At 36.3% G+C, this 16,240-nt stretch overlaps 1 protein-coding gene across 12 annotated transcripts in view; it reads right to left on the bottom strand.

The window, feature by feature from the left end:
- LOC124426930 (hormone receptor 4-like) overlaps positions 1-16,240 on the bottom strand; it is a 110,398-nt gene that overhangs the window by 29,401 nt on the left and 64,757 nt on the right. The window contains exons 1-2 of one of the 12 annotated variants that reach the window (XM_046969223.1): positions 2,970-3,288; positions 1-1,116 (exon numbers count right to left, since the gene is read on the bottom strand). The exon at positions 1-1,116 is cut by the window's left edge and continues 288 nt beyond it. The exons of 8 other annotated variants lie outside the window; for them this stretch is intronic. The gene's annotated coding sequence lies outside the window, so the exon portion shown is untranslated. Of the gene's footprint in view, positions 1,117-1,360; positions 1,536-2,969; positions 3,289-15,552; positions 15,570-16,240 lie in introns of those variants that run through there. 3 more of the 12 variants (XM_046969226.1, XM_046969227.1, XM_046969231.1) reach the window with 3 other exon arrangements.

The following is a 16,240-nucleotide window of genomic DNA, read 5'->3' as shown; positions in this document are numbered from 1 at the left end:
ATGCGATATCACGCGGTAACAAATAATAATAATTGTCTAAATACACCGAAACACGAAATATTTTCGCACCACTTTTTCTTTTATTTTAGAAATCGTCGTCGTTCTTCGTCACTCCTTTTCTTCTTTTCTTTTTTTTTCCTTTTCTTTTTTGCTTCCTCGGCCTCTTAAAACTTTTATTTGTCCTTATCATCTAACACGCGCAACCTGTTTTTAAAGCGTCTCCTCTCCGGCCCCCCACCACACATCTTCCCGCACATACACACACACACACACATATACACATACACACAGTCACTCACGATACATAAATAATTTTCTATGTGTGATCGTGCGAGCGCTCCCGTTTGTGAAAGTCCACGCGCTAAAATTCTTTTCCTCGAACAAGCGTTCCCTTTCGAACATTCATGGGAAAAAAAACCCCCCGAAGGAAATTTTGTCCTTTACAATTGACTTTCAGTTTTTCGTTTTAATTCTATTCTCTTTTTTCTTTTTTTCTTTCCTTCTCACTTTTCCTTCCTTTTCTCTTGTCTATCTCTTTTTTCCGATTTCTTCCTTTTCTCTCTCTCTCTCTCTCTCTTTCTGTCGAAACGATACAATAACTAACTAGTAAAGTTCAGTTCATTTCATTTTTTATTTCTATTTTATTTGTTTTGTCATTGTTTTCTTTTCTTTCTTTTGCTTTCTTTTTTTCTTTCTTCTTTTCGTATTCGTTCTTTCTCAATAAAGTTACGATCGTTCATCGACGTAAGAACACATGACGAACTATCATTGCCGGTTCTAGACTTCTCTCTGCGTGAACCAAAATGGCAGGCTCACGCGGAACCTTACGTAACGAAACTTTGCTAACTTTTTTTCACCATTTCCCACGATCAACGGTCTCCGTGGACGTTGATCATAAAAAGAATCTAACGTTGCAACGAGATCTCGTCGTTATACGTATATATGTTCGATCGTTTACGATCAATGTAATCCTTTTCAATGATTCCTTTATTAATTGCTGGCAGTGTTCAAATAAACAATTATATAGATTTCATCGAGTCTATCGTTGGCAGTGTCGACGTTCTTCTTTAGTCTTTTTATTTTCTCGATTGGACGAAATCCAGGACGTGTGATATGCTTCCAAAGACGAACAGGTAACGAAAGAAAATCACAATGGATGATAAGAGATCGAAGATATATTACATATATATATATATCTATATATTTATATATATATATATATATATCTAGAGAGAGAGAGTGGGGGTGAGAGAGACAGATACATGTAAATATATATATATATATATATATATATATATATGTATATATAGATATAGATATATAATAAATATTGGCAGTGACGTTGCAGACATCAAAATACTTGATTGACAGGAATCATCGACGATCGACTCGGTATAATTTGATCCTATAATGCCATTGATCGTAAATCCACCATTGCAAATTCTTTTTCTCACAAGAATTGATATTTTACTTGCTCTTCTTTCCTTTTCTTTCTTTCTTTCTTTCTTCTTTTTCTTTTCTTTTCTTTTCTTTTTTTTTTTTGGACTTTGTTTTCTCCGTTTTCTTTTCTCTTTTTTCCCTTTGGCAATCAAGAAAAAACAAATGGGATATGAAAGGGAAAAGAAGAAGAAGAAGAAAAAAAAAAGAGAATTATTAAACTCGTAATTTAAATGTAACTATAAAGATCGTCGTTAGAGAAGAATAAGGAAGTTGAAGAGGCCGATGATAGGAGGAGGAGGAGGAGGAGGAGGAGGACACTCGTTGAATATTCTCGCTCGATGCCACTTCGAAAGTCCGTACACTTTCTCTCCTCGGCCTGGCGAGTTCGGAACACTCGTAGAACACACATTTCCTTCCTTCACGATCGTAGTCCGTAGAACACACATCCGTTCGCGACTTCCGGATGCAGAGATCTCTCGTAATAAAACGAGATCTAAGGGCGAAGGAAGAACGATAATTTTATCGTATAGATCGCGATCCCTTTTGTTTTTCTCCAATATACACAACTCTCCGATAGTTCGATTCTTCTCTTTCGATAATCATAACATAAACTGAAGTTTTATCGTCGGATAGAGTTCATCTTATTCGACGATCCCAGCGTTAACTTCGCCAACAAGAAAAATGTTCTTCTTTTCTTTTCTCTTTTTTTTTTTTTTGTTGTTTTGTTTTCTTCTTCTTCTTCCTCACTGACAAAGAACACTCTTCCCTCCGACGAAAAAAAAAAAAAAAACTTTCTTTGTCGGCTGTGGTTAGGAGTAATGCTGGGAGTAGGAGATGGGGTAGTTGGAGGAGAGGGTTTGAAATCGTGGATGTTCAGAAGAGGAAAGGAAAGAATTTATTTATAAAAAAAAAAAAAAAAAAAAAAAAAAAAATAAGTTTTAGTTTTTGATCAAAGGATAATAGGAATGATCGAAGTTGGATATTGTCGTAGGTCGGGATTCGACAGGACCGGTAGTTCCGGTCGAGACACGTGGTCAGCTTGAGATCGCATGGAAGATGGAGGGAGTGAAGGAGGAGAAGGAGAATGAGGAGGAGAAGAGAAAAAAGAAGTAAAAGAAGAAGAAGGGGATGTATTAGATTTTCGTTCGAGTCCTTCTTCCGTTTTATCAATAGATAAACGTAGCGTCGATTAATTTCGATCTTATTGAAGCACAATCAAAAACAACATCATCATGATCATCTTCATTATCGTCGTCGTCGTCGTCGTCGTCATCGTCGTTGTCATTTCGTCACATTCACTATCACCACTGTTAAACCGTTAATAACACAATTACTGTCAATGGTCACAGGTGCATAGGAAAAACTATACATTCAAATGTAGACGATATTAATAACATTGAAACTTTTATGAGAGAAACAATATTTTGTTTTTTTTTTTTTTTTATTTATATCTATATCTATATACATACATATATATATATATCTACATATATATATATATATATATATATATATATATATATACATACAGATATATATGCGTGTATGTATTTAAGTGTGTACGCGCGCGCTTATTCCTTATATATGTGTTTACATGTAAGAGTTTGTCCTTTTCTTTTTCTCTCTCTCTCTCTCTCTTTCTTTCTTTCTTTCTTTCTTTCTCTCTCTCTCTCTCTCTCTCTCTCTCTTTTTCACTCTCTATCAATGTATCTAACTATTTATCTATCTCTCTGTCTCTATCGGGTGTACCGCGCGCGCGCGCGCGTTGCGTCGTCCCGCGAGGTGTAAACCGAGTGTCGAGCTGAGTTGGCTTCGACAAAGTAGGGCGACGACTGGGACAGCGGCCACGGGCACCAGCGCTCACCGACGAGGAACCCGTGCGCCGTGCGGTGGAGGAACTGTGGAAGTGGAAGAGAGAACCCTCCTCGTAAAACGGCGGCGTTGCTGTATACTCTACGTTCTCCAGTAGGGGAACCTCTAACTCCGCTGCAACAGCATCGTCGCGAGAGCTAGCTTTACTAGCTAGCTAGCTAGCTAGCTACGACTGACTCGTTGGCTAGCTAGCTTAGTTAGTTAACTGCTGCTGTTACTGTTGCTGTTGGCTGTTACCGTTGTTGCTGGTACCTAACTCTGGCTCGATAGTTAACTGAGCGTTGAAACGCGCTTTTCCCTCTTTTTCACTCTCTCTTTCTCGCTCTCACTATATATATATATATACATATATATATATATATATATATATATATATATATGTATATGTATCTTTTTCTTTTTGAACGACAACAGCGAAAGTTTTTATAAATAGCACAAATCGATCCAAAAGAATCGTCCGCGATTTAATATTCATACAATCGATTATTCTAAATTATTTTTAGAGAAGGATCATATGTCAGGAGTTTCGTATTTTCCCCGTTTAATTTATATATATATATATATATATGTGTGTGTGTATATATTTTTTTCTCTCTCTTTTGTTTTTACGAAGAGTTAAAAAAGAGAAAGCCATGAGTCCGCAAGAGACGCGAGAGAGCTCCTCGTCGTCGGCCTATAAGCGTTCTTGTTCCTCTCTTTTACGGTCTAGGCCACGATGTTCGATAACCGAAAAACTTTCACCTTCTGAGGAGTGTTATATCGAGGGAGTCCGTGACCAAAGATCGGTATACTATTCGTATGTAAAGCCTTTTAGCTTTGCCTTCTCTTGATCTTGATCTTTCGATTTGTTTCGTTATGTAAAAAGGAGACGAAAAATTCATATTATGGCATTATCAATATTAGTTAGATGTATAGATTATAGATTACCGGTTAATTTGTTATTAACGATTTATAGACTTTGTTGATTCTTCATTTAGAATAAGGAAAAGAAAAAAGAAATATGCATATACACACACACATACATACACTCACACACACATATATATACATATACATGTACATGGGTACTTAGGTCGACGAGTAGTTACGGAGAATAATAAAAAATGTAAACAGATGTGATATTAAACTTACGCGAGTTTTTATATTGTATCGTCTAATCAAGGACGAAGGATTTAAGTTTAAAAGATACAAATTGTATGTACTTTTATGACTTTTTCGTACGTGGATCATTTTAGTTCGAAAGAAATTTAGCATCTTGTGCGCAGGACGAAGGCCAATACGACCCGGAGAACTCGTTGGAATATACTACGTCATAAGGATCCTCCGTGAGTCGTCGCCCTGACCTCAAAAAGGATGACTGACCCGTTAGATAGGTTTTCCATTCGATAAGAGCACATAGATAAATCCCGGAAAGTATAGATCTGTCTTCGAGAATTTCTTTATTTCACTATATATGGATGAATATTTATAATTGATCGAATGAATCAATCACGACGTATCGCCGGATATAAATTTTTCCCATAGAAAAGAGACCGTGAAACGTCTCTTTTATGAACTTGGAAAGACAACTGAAACTTCCTGTTTGCGGATATGACATTGCTGAGACGACAGCCACGAAGTAAGTAGCTCACTGGTGAGTCATGTATACACGTCATTACGAAAAACTCGTTACATCGATTTCCAAGTATCTACAGTATCGAACGATCGATTCCAAGATCGTGAGGTAGATAGCTATATATACATATATATTTACATATATATATATATATGTGTGTGTGTGTGTGTGTATTTTTTTTTGTTTTTAAATAAAAATAATACAAATTTAGGAATATCATATGGAATCGTGTTCGATATAAATTTTTATTATTATTCCAACGTGTTTTTAGTGCCGTCGGTTCGTCGACATTTCAACGACACATATTCGGGTCGACCATTGTTTGTCGGAGGATTAAGCGTCTGCTTGAACGGCGAACAATCTATTTCCGGTGACGGATACTTTCGTTAAGTCACACTTACATCGTGACATCGTTCTAGGAAGCCTAGCCTGTTAACGTTCCTTTTCTTTTTCATCGATATGTATGTCACTACTAGTTGATCGTTGTGTTAGCCGCTAAAAACGCTCCTTTATAAAAAAGAAAACAAACAAGAATCGAGCATAGATAGATATACGTATGATAAAAAAAAAAAAAGTATAAGTAATTTTGCATAAGTAGTAATAAAATCAATCAATTTGTCATATGATTTAAACGAATAGAAATTTTTCTTTTCAATCGATCGACACTGTTAAGTGAAACGATAGAAATAAAAAGAAAATAAGGAAAAAGAAGAAGAAGAAGAAGAAGAAGAAGAAGAAGAAAAAAAAGAAACAAGACAATTGGTAATAAAAAGACGATAATTGTTATACGTTTTATGTTATAAGAATGAAGAACATTTATGATCATCATCATCTGTATTATATAGTTTGTTGTTTCTCGATGATTGATTAATCAAGTGTAGAAAGAAAGAAAGAGATAGGCTCGAGTCTGTTTAACCATTGAACGTTCGTGTGGGATACCGCAAGCCCCACTGACTCACAGAACTACTTTCCCTTCTTTCTCGATGAAGTACCTACCTACCTACCTACCTACCTACCTATCTTAGCCACGAACAGAGAGCCCCGTTATCCAGGCGGTTGCTCGTCGAGAGTGAAATGGTTTTGTCTAACTAACTCTTGGCCCTACTCTTTTTCTATTTAAAAGGGGGAGAAATATGAAAGGAAAACGATTGTAAACGACACGAGCTCCGTTTCGTTGTCATAATTGCGAAGATATAAATTTCACCTCGAAATATTGTTCCCTTTTTTTCAATTGAAACTCGTCATTGAATATTCTTCGATCATTCTTAAAGATAATATTGCGAAATTTTCCAAACGAGACATGATCATAATATATATATATTTTTGTTTTGTTTTGTTCCTTTTCTCTCCGAGAAATTGATCATGAAAATGTTCATAAACAATTGTATCCAATCTAAATATTTCTTATTCCCAAGGAGTATTATCGATAAAAGGAATTTTACAAGGAAACGTTTAACAGGATTGGAATGCGTCTATCAGCATAAATAACAACGCTAAAACCAGTTTCAAGCGAGGGAATTGGAGCGGCAATGACTACTGTAATGAGAGAACAAAGAGGAATCATATAATCCCCCATTCTGAAATATTTACGATCATTTGATAAGTTAAGGACATCAATCTTATGCGAATACAAAAATGAGAAGTTGATCGAAAGTTGATTTTATTATTGGAGGGATTAAAAGTACGGTGACTGAGCGGGTGTAGGTCAAAAGGGAGAAACGACTGGATGGGATTGGTAACGTATGGCTGATTTTAAAATGTACATAACCGAGAAATATAAAAAAGTTTTCTTTTCGATCTCAAGCCGTCGAGACTTATCTTTGTGGGTCAAGATTAAAGTTCTTTGAGAGAGAGAAAGAGAGAGAGAGAGAGAGAGAGAGAGAAAGAGAGAGATTGAGAGAGAGAGAAAAAGTGATAGGTATTGTTCATTGTTTTGATCTCTCTCTCTCTCTCTCTCTCTCTCTCTCTCTCTCTCTCTCTCTCTCTCTCTCTCTTTATATCAATTCTGAAAGCTTTAGGATTTTATAAAATTAAACGTATTTTTTCGAATTAGAAAAGATGAAAAGATTTTTCTTCGTACTTATCGAAATCTAACGTACGATTAGATCGTCACTTTCATTTCGTTCATGAAAATAGAAGGTAAAGTATTATATTGAGCGAATAAGGTCGTATACAAGGGTATTAAAAATGAAATTCAACGATCCGTCTTATATTTGAAACGCGGTACAATCGTATAACCGTGAGAGACCACTCTTAATAACGTCACGTTCCATTTAGAAGACTCATGGAAGAGAGGAGGCCTTTTGCGAATAACCTGAGACTCTTCTTTCTATCTCTATTTCTTTCTATCTCAGTGAAGAGAGTAAGTTCTACGGCCGTAGAAAGTGTTCCTACGGTTTATTATTACGAGGGAACTGGGCACTACTTCCTCGTTTGTGGGCTGACCTTTCTCTCTCTCTCTCTCTCTCCCTCTCTCTTTCTATTCATACACGTATATATCTATTTAATAATCTTGTATAGGTTACATACAATGTAAAAAAAAAAAAAAAAAAAAAAAAAAAGAAAAAAGAAAAAAAAATATCATCGAGCTAAAACTAAAAAGTTCGAAGGAATCAATTGTAAACGATATCCTAACGATTTATGTATTTATTTATTTTTTTTCTTTTTTCTTTCGAGAAATAGTCGATAGCATTTTCGAATGATCGAAGGATTTAAATATTGTCTTACGTTAGTACATGCTCTTAGAACCGTGTACCACGTATCTACGGGATAAGATGCATAATACGTATGCAGATATACCTACGTACATGCATTTGTACGTAGATACGTATGTACAATATGTAAATAGATATATCCAATCCTTCTCTCTCTCTCTCTCTCTTGCGCGCGCGCTCTCTCTCTCTCTCTCTCTTTCTTTATTTCTCACGTGTTCTCACAAAAATATCCTACGACGACGAGATCCTAGTCATAAGAGAAAAGCAGACGTCGTTAATAATATCCGTCTATCATTCTCTAACGATTCGCAAACACTCGGTTGAATGACCCGTTTAAGCGAGTTCACGTTTAACGCGGTTCAACGACCTCGAGATAGACTCGCGACTTGCGGCTTTATTTTTTAAACAATGGGGAAAGTCTTGCGAAAGCAATAGTAAAGCCGTCGGACCAAGATCCCTCCCTAAAGAAGGAAAAAGAGAGAGAGAGAGAGAGAGAGATAGAGATAGCGATAGAGAGAGACCATTCATAGAGAGAAGAGAGGCAGACAGACAGAGAAAGAGAAAGAGAGAGAGAGAGAGAGAGAGAGAGAGAGAGATAAAAAGAAATAGAGAGAAGAAGAAAGAGACAGGAGAGAATCCTTTCGTTTTCGCATAACTCGATCCATTTTCATACTTCTCGCCTACTCAAAGGTGGCTTCTCTTTCTCGAGAGGAAAGGAAACATCGCGCCACGCGGGAGCCTTTCACCGTTGGTACCTTACCAAGAACGAAACACATAGGCATAACACAACGCCTTGGCTTCTCGACCGGTCGACTTCTTACGAAACTCTCGTACACTCCGCGATTCGACTGGAATTCGGCCGAGGGAAGGTCAAGGGCTATAACGTGTAGCTGATACTTTCACCAGAAAGGCAATTCGCCTTGGACCGGACGCAACTCGACGTTAACTTTGCTCCCCGAAACAGTTAGAGTTTATTTTAATATATTTTTCAAGAAGAAGAAAAAAAGAAAATGAAGAAAAAAAAAAGAGAAAGAGAGAAAAAAAATCCTTGACCATTACTTTTAGTATTTCCTAATTCTTGTGTTCCATCGTTACCCCCTTCCTCTCACTCCCTCTCAACCACCACCCCGCCATACTATCGCGAGAGAAAGGAACGTTAACCATTGATCGGTCGTGTTCTAACTTAGAAAAAAACTTTTGTTTGACTAAACTTTCTTCTTCTCCTTCTTTTTATTCTTCTTCTTCTTCTTCTTCTTCTTCTTTCTTTTTTCTTTCCTTTTTCTTTCCCGGTGTTTAGACGACTTATCAACGATTGATTATCTATTTTTCTTATCTTCTTTTTTTAACTCCTCTCCGATTCATATTCTTTCAGGGTATACTTTTAGTATTATATATAGATTTTACTTTCTATTGCAAGGAGACACCATTTTTAAATACAGGTGCCTCTATGTTTATATATATATATATATGTATATATGTGTGTATGTGTGCACGTATACTTTTCTTATATGCACATAGCTATATAATTTTGTATCTTTTTATTCTTATTATTATTCTTATTCTTCTTTATACTTTCTAGTTTAATATATCGTCAAGCCAATTTCGTTGGTTTAAGGTCAGTCCCTCCTTCGTTAGAGTAGTAAATTTAAGCTTGCGTTGGCTCGAAGATCTAGGCCTCTGATAGGTCAATTTCCTTGCTATGTAGTAGGTAGGTAGGTAGGTAGGTAGGTAGGTAGGTAGATAGGTAGATAGGTAGGTAGGTATGCGATAGTTTGAATCTTAAATCATTATCGACGAATCTTGAGTTTCCTACGAATTTGAAATCGTTTATACTCTTGAAATATGTAGTTAATAGAAAACGATATACGATTGAATAAATCCTATGGATAAATTATTTTACGATAATAATTTTTAATATCATTTTGAAATAATATAGATTTTAATTAGATATTTTAGGAATTATCATAGAAGTATAGTTGGAATTATTGAAAAAATTGGCGGGAATTTGAAAAGTTGGCAAAAAGGTAAAACGTTCTCCCTTTACCCTTCGTGTCCCCCTCGATCTTGGCCAGACTCCATTCACAATTATTGTCCCTGGTTCTCTGAATGAGAGTAGGTAGAACCGTGAATTCATGAGAAACGATTATTTCCACATTCACATTCGCATGATATCGCCAACTATCCATATTCTTGTATAAGTCTCTCTCTCTCTCACTCTCTCTCTCTCTTTCAGGGTTTACAGGTATATGTGTATGTGTATACGTATGATTCTCTCTCTGTCTCTCTCTCTCTCTCTCTCTCTCTCTGTGTATGTTTATGTGTGCGCGCGCGAGCACACATATATCGTATATACGAACACATACCTATATACAGACGAGAGATTCGAGCGAGCGTGTCGATTTCTACGCGCGAACTACGTTCGAAGGATCGATTGCGTAAATGTAGGAAGCGCTGATGCATTCACCTTTTGCGCGATGCAGCCTTGCCTCGGCAGTGATTCTCAACCTGCTCGACGTTCTCTTTTTACGCTCGCGCTTTTTTTTTTCTTTTTTTCTTTCTCTTTTTTTTTTTTCTCTTTCTGTCATCTACGACGAGTAATGATCACTCGTTCATAAAAATGTCATCGATATTCGTTGACGAAATTAATAAAATTTGCACATTAAATAAATAAATATTTTTTGATCCACCTGAAAATTGAAAAAGAGAAAAAGAGGGAGAAGAAAAAAAAAATATCCGATAAAACTTTTCGAAGCGAAATTAAATCTTTTTGGTTCTTTTTTTTCTCTCTCTCTCTCTCTCTCTCTCTCTCATTACAATAAAACGATTGTGATTGCGATTGAAGAAAAAAAATAGAAAGGAAAAAAAGAGACGAAAGAAAAAATAAAATAAAATAAAAATAATAAATAAGGACGATCCTTTCGATTTTCCCAAAAAAGATTATCTTTATTTACTTGGCGAGAATCGATTTCGATCGAGAAATACGATAGATAAGAAGGATAGATCGTCGTAGTCCGTTGAGAAGCTTTACGTGGGCCGCGAGGTCGGTAACTTTCTCTTCGCTTCTTCGTTGTCGACCGATATATCGTAGTATCGTACTAGTCGACCGGCTAATGCTCGTTCTGCCCACCGTTAGTGAGTCAGAGATCGTCAATGCACTAACGACAACGCGACTGTCAGCGATAGATCATATTGGATTATGAGATGTTTGAAAATTGTACAAATTCTCTTCCTCTCTCTCTCTCTCTCTCTCTCTCTCTCTCTTTTGTCCATTTTTGATCAATTTTTAAGAGAATAATCGCAATTACTGACGTTTTCTTATTTCTCATTATTAAATTGATTAAGAAATTACGTAAGATTACTTAAGTACGTAAAATTTGCTATAATAAATAGAAGTTGACATTTTTATTAGATACATAAATATATCTATCTTCGTCTTGAGTCTTGAGAATTTGTTATAATTGTTATTATGATCATAATTAAATATTTAAAAAATTATATCACGTATATCTCCAAATCAAAGAGAGAGAGAGAGAGAGAGAGAGAGAGAGGAAGGGAGTTCCTATTTTATCGAAAAGCGAAGAAGTATATAGTGTCGAGTAAATTTATACGCTCCTATTCTCTATGCTGCTACGAATAGACGAAGCGCACGTAATCGAGCGGTATAACTAAATTTCCGGTAGTTTTCTCTTTCCCGCGAGCAAAACGGGCGAGAGAGAGATAAAGAGAGAAAGAGAGAGAGAGAGAGAGAGAGAGAGAGAGAGAGAAAGGGAAAGAGAGTGTTGCCTCTCTTAAACGTTCACGAAGATCTCCAACTCTCTTGCGCGCGTTCGTCTTGATCGAGTACGGATATTGTGTATTATAGTCAAAAAAAAAAAAAAAGAAAAAGAAAATAATCAAAAAATTATGAAAGAGAAAGAGAGAGAAAGAGAGAGAGGGAGAGTGTTTACTTAAGAAAATAAAATAATAAAGAAAAGGAAAGAAATGACATTGGGTATTAGAAAATTGATGATAGCTCGGTCAGTAACGCATGTAAGTATATGTCAATAGGAGAAAGGAGTTGATCGTAGGTCGTCTTATTAACATAATTGAATGATAATGAAGCTTAAAATTTGATATTCTCGCCCGAAGCGAATACGCATTTTTTGTGAATATGGAACGTTTCTTTTTTGGTAAAGACGAAACTTTTGATGATTTATGTGATAATTAAGAAATCGAACCTTTTACGAGCCCGAGAGATATTTGAAATCTTGTTCATTATTTTTTTTTCTTTTTTTCTTTTTTTTTTCTTTTTTTTTTTTTTTTTACATAGGTTAATTATACTTACGTATAAACGATTCGATTGAAATATCTATACATTATATACCCGTCTATATGTCTATGCGAAAGGGAAAAGAGAGAAAAAAAGAAAAAAAGAAAAAAAAGGAAAATGAAAAAAAGAAGACGTCTGAATTCGAAGGTATAAGAACGAATCGAATTAATGTGCATTTTTAAAAAATTTGTCCAATCTATTCTCTTTTTTCTTTGCTCGTTACTTGTTTATTTTATTTTATGTTTTTCTTCTTTTTTTCTTTTTTACGGGAAATAACATTTTTAAATTCATTGAGAATATATAAAAAATAATTTTTCGAATCCGAGAATCCCCATAACTCTACGCCACTGTTACCATCTCTCTCCCTCTCTCTCCGCTTTTCCGTCAAACTCCCACTGTCAGAGTCGTAGGGGAGGTATAGTGACGTCACTGAGTAATAAGCGGGGAAAGGGAGGGAGGAGGAAAGTAGGGGAGGGGAGGATGATGGTAAGCAAAAGAGGAGTAAGATAGGAAGGGTAGCTTGGTAGTATGGTGGGGATGACGATGGTGGAGGTTACGTAGCTGGTGGGGGATAGCCGACGCGATGGAAGATCGTAGGGAACTCGGTAGGGGTTGCTGGGTAATGTTGGGGGATGGTGCCGAGGTGAATGACCGACCTAGACTCGAAGTCAGGGGTGTGCAATGTATGAAACCAGCCGTAATAGCAGCCCTCCTTCAAAGCAATCTACAAGGGTAGGCTTTACACCCCGTCCATCCACCCCCTTCATCCAACCTCCCTTCTTCCTCTTCATTCCCTCTTTCTATCTTTTTTCCTTTCCTCTTTCTTCGTGTTCTCATCCTTCTTCAGTGGATTCGTGTTCGTTATTCGAGCTGAGATAGCTCGATAGGCAGAAGTATGTGCTACAAACACATTTCCTTTTTTTTTATTTTCCCCCTTTTCTTTTCTTTTTTCTTTCTTTTTTCTTTTTTTTTCTTTAATGCGTTTTCTTCTCTTTTTTCTTTTTCTTTCCCCTTTTTGCCCTTTCCTTCACCCCGCCACGGAATCTTTCACGAAGGCAGGAAGGAGAGCAAATTTTTCTCTTAAATTCTCGCATATGTATAATAATAATAATAATAATAATAATAATAATAATAATAACAATAATATACATATATATATTTTTTTTTTCTTTTCTTTCTGTTTTCTATTTTCTCATTCTTTTTTTCTTCTTCTTCTTTTTCTTCACCAGTGAAAGAAGAGAGATTATCGCACGATCGATAAGACAGATGCCCGCGTAACATTCGCGACTTCGTTATCATCATCTTTTTTTTCTTTTCTTCATTTCTCTTCTTTTTTCTCTTTACATATATATATATATATATATATATATATATATATATATATATATATATGTATATATGTATGTATGCATGTACGTATGTACGTACATTAACATTATGCTTTAATCGTGAAAAATTTGTGTTAGCTGTTTCTCGCTACGACATTGATACCATTAATATGTAATAAAAAATCTCGAAAACGAATGAACATGCCGCTAGGCTCGAGTTCGCACCACTCGAGGTCGGAAGATCATCGATGTAGATCGACTTTTGTGCACCGATGACTCCGTGTCCTAGAAAGATAAAGACCGTTCCCTGGTCGGTAAACTGACGTGGATCTCGACTACGACGAGGTGAATCGAGTGCACGAACTCGGTATGCCGACAGAAAGATAGAAAGAGAGAAATAGACAAAAATAGAAAGAGAGAGAGAGAGAGAGAGAGAGGGGATCGATAGCTAACCAAAAATAGGATATTTCGATAGAATACTTAGAAGATAGGGTCGTGAAAGATGTTTCGAAAGATAGGAAGGAAATGATAAAAATTACAATTAATTATTTTTCATTGAGATGAGAAAAAAAAGAATGGACTTGTTCGTCATATAAAAAGAAAAGAGTCTTTGGGCCAATCAAACGAACAATTTCGAACAATTTTCTTTTAAACAAATTTTCAAATGAACCAACGAGATTCAATCTGGTTTCATTGACAGATGTTTGCCGATCATTTACTGAAATCAATATTTGTGTCGATTTAATACATAGGGTTGACCTCGAAAACGGGGAACCATCACCGTGGTAAGGGCAAAGTCACGGTAAAAAAAAAATAATGGGGTGAGAGAGAGAGAGAGAGAGAAAAAGAAGGAGAGAGAGAGAGAGAGAGAGAGAGAGAGAGAGAGAGAGAAGGAGGTGGCAAAGTAGGAGTGAGTAGTTTCGTTGAGGGTGAAATATTTGGTTGAGCTGTTTTAGGTCTTAGCGTTAAGAGAAAAAGAGAGAGAGAGAGAGAGAGAGAGAAAAAGATCGATCGGATAGAAAAGTTGATTCGCGGTTAAGCCGTTGACGAATTCATCCCCCATATACCTTTTCTCTCCCTCCAACCTTTCTGTTCACAGAGAGCTTAGGTTGTTGCATACACGAGGGTAAGGCACGGCGTTCTCTGTGGCGTTACTGCCACACCACGTGGTTCGTATTGATCCTCTTTGGTGGGTACGACATAGGAGAGGGGAGTGGGGAGACGGCCATCTCCTCTCGCTCTCTCTCTCTCTCTCTCTCTTTCTCCCTCTCTTTCTACATCGAAGTTACCCTCTCTCGTTCGTTCCATCTCGCTTCTTTTCCATCTTTCTCTCTCTCTCTCTCTCCCTCTTTCGTCGCGGAGGGTAGCAGCCCAGTGCCCCTGCCTTTCGGTCGTTCACCCTTCGTATACACTCGATTCCGATTCTTCGAGCTCCCTTCCCTCTCTCCCTCCCTCCTTCCTTCCTTCTTTCCCTATCTCACGATCGCTCTCTATCTCACTTTATCCTTAGATAAGTCTTCTTATTTTTTTTTCCCCTTCTCTTTTTCTTTTCTTTTCCTTTCCTCCCTTCTTTCCTTTTCCTTTTCCTTTCCTTTCCTTTTTTTTTTCTTTTTTTTTTTCCTCTCTCTTTTTCTTTCTTTCTTTCCTACTCTGACGGAGCTAAGAAACGGCCAATCTCGGAACTCGAAGGAACTGTACTTGACCCCTCAGGAACCCCGAGTTGGAGAATTAAGAAACAGGGATTCAAAGGGAAGTAGAAGAGACTTTGTAAAATTGCTTTCTTATCTTACTCTTTGGGATTTCTGATCTTTTTTCTTCTCTCTCTCTCTCTCTCTCTCTCTCTCTCTCTCTCTTTCTCCCTCCCTCTTTTTCTCTCTCTCTCTCTCTCTCTCTCTTGTTTATTCGTTCGTTCGGCTTGTTTTCTCTCTTAAAAAAAAAAAATGGGAAAAGGGAAAGATATTGGACTAATTTTGACCTATCCCGAAATTCTTGAGAATCTGTTGAGATAAAGAAGAAAGAAGTATGCAAAAAAGAAAAGAAAAAAAAAAAAAAAGAAAAAGAAAAAAAAATAAAACAAAGAAAAACAAAACAAAACAAATCCGATATAAACTCGTTATTAGGAATGAACGAATGCGTGCTTTCGCGAGCTCAACACGTTATCCGATATGGAGGTCAAATTCAGCTCACGTCACGCGCGAGGCCTTATGTACGGTCATGGTGGTTGGCCGTCGACGTGTTAAATAAGTAAAACGCAATGAACGATCCTTTACTTACGATCACCGACGCTACTTTCACGAACGAAAGGTCATGAAATTCTAATCTCTTTAAGCTCTCGCGCTACATCCTCTAATGTGCGGAGATGTAAAGCGAGAAGTAACACCTTAGGTGAGGGCTTCTTAAGCTTACCTGTAACAGAAAGAGAAAATAGGTATCAGATAACTGTATACTAGTTTGATATCTAAATGTGTATATAAGAAAATTTTATAGATTTTTATTTATTTTCTTTAATTATTTTATTTTCTTTTATTTTCTCTACGAGTTCGATCGAAAATAATAATCGTTTAAGAATTTTTATGACTAATTTAGACAATATTATATTACGTATAAATAAATGATTAATTAATTAATAAATAGCAAGACGTATACGAATATATTGTTTTGTCTTTGTTATCTTTAATTATTTTATTTTATTTTATTTTATTTTATTTTTTTTTTTTTTCTTCTCTTTTCTTTTATTTTCTCTACGAGATCGATCGAGATTGATGATCGTTTAAGAATTTTTACGATGACTCTAGATAACGTTATATAATAAATACAAAGTTAATTAATTTTTCAAAAGAAATATGGCTTTAAGTAAGTAAATATACGTCACTTGGAATGACTTCGAAAGGAAAAATATAAAAGAGAGAGGGAGAGAGAGAAAGAGAGAGAGGGAGAGAGAGATGCGAACCCTTAGAGTACC

The sequence above is a fragment of the Vespa crabro genome, chromosome 9 (genome assembly GCF_910589235.1).
Source record: "Vespa crabro chromosome 9, iyVesCrab1.2, whole genome shotgun sequence".
Classification (NCBI taxonomy): Eukaryota; Metazoa; Arthropoda; class Insecta; order Hymenoptera; family Vespidae; genus Vespa; species Vespa crabro.
This window is presented reverse-complemented; position numbering and strand designations above follow the sequence as displayed.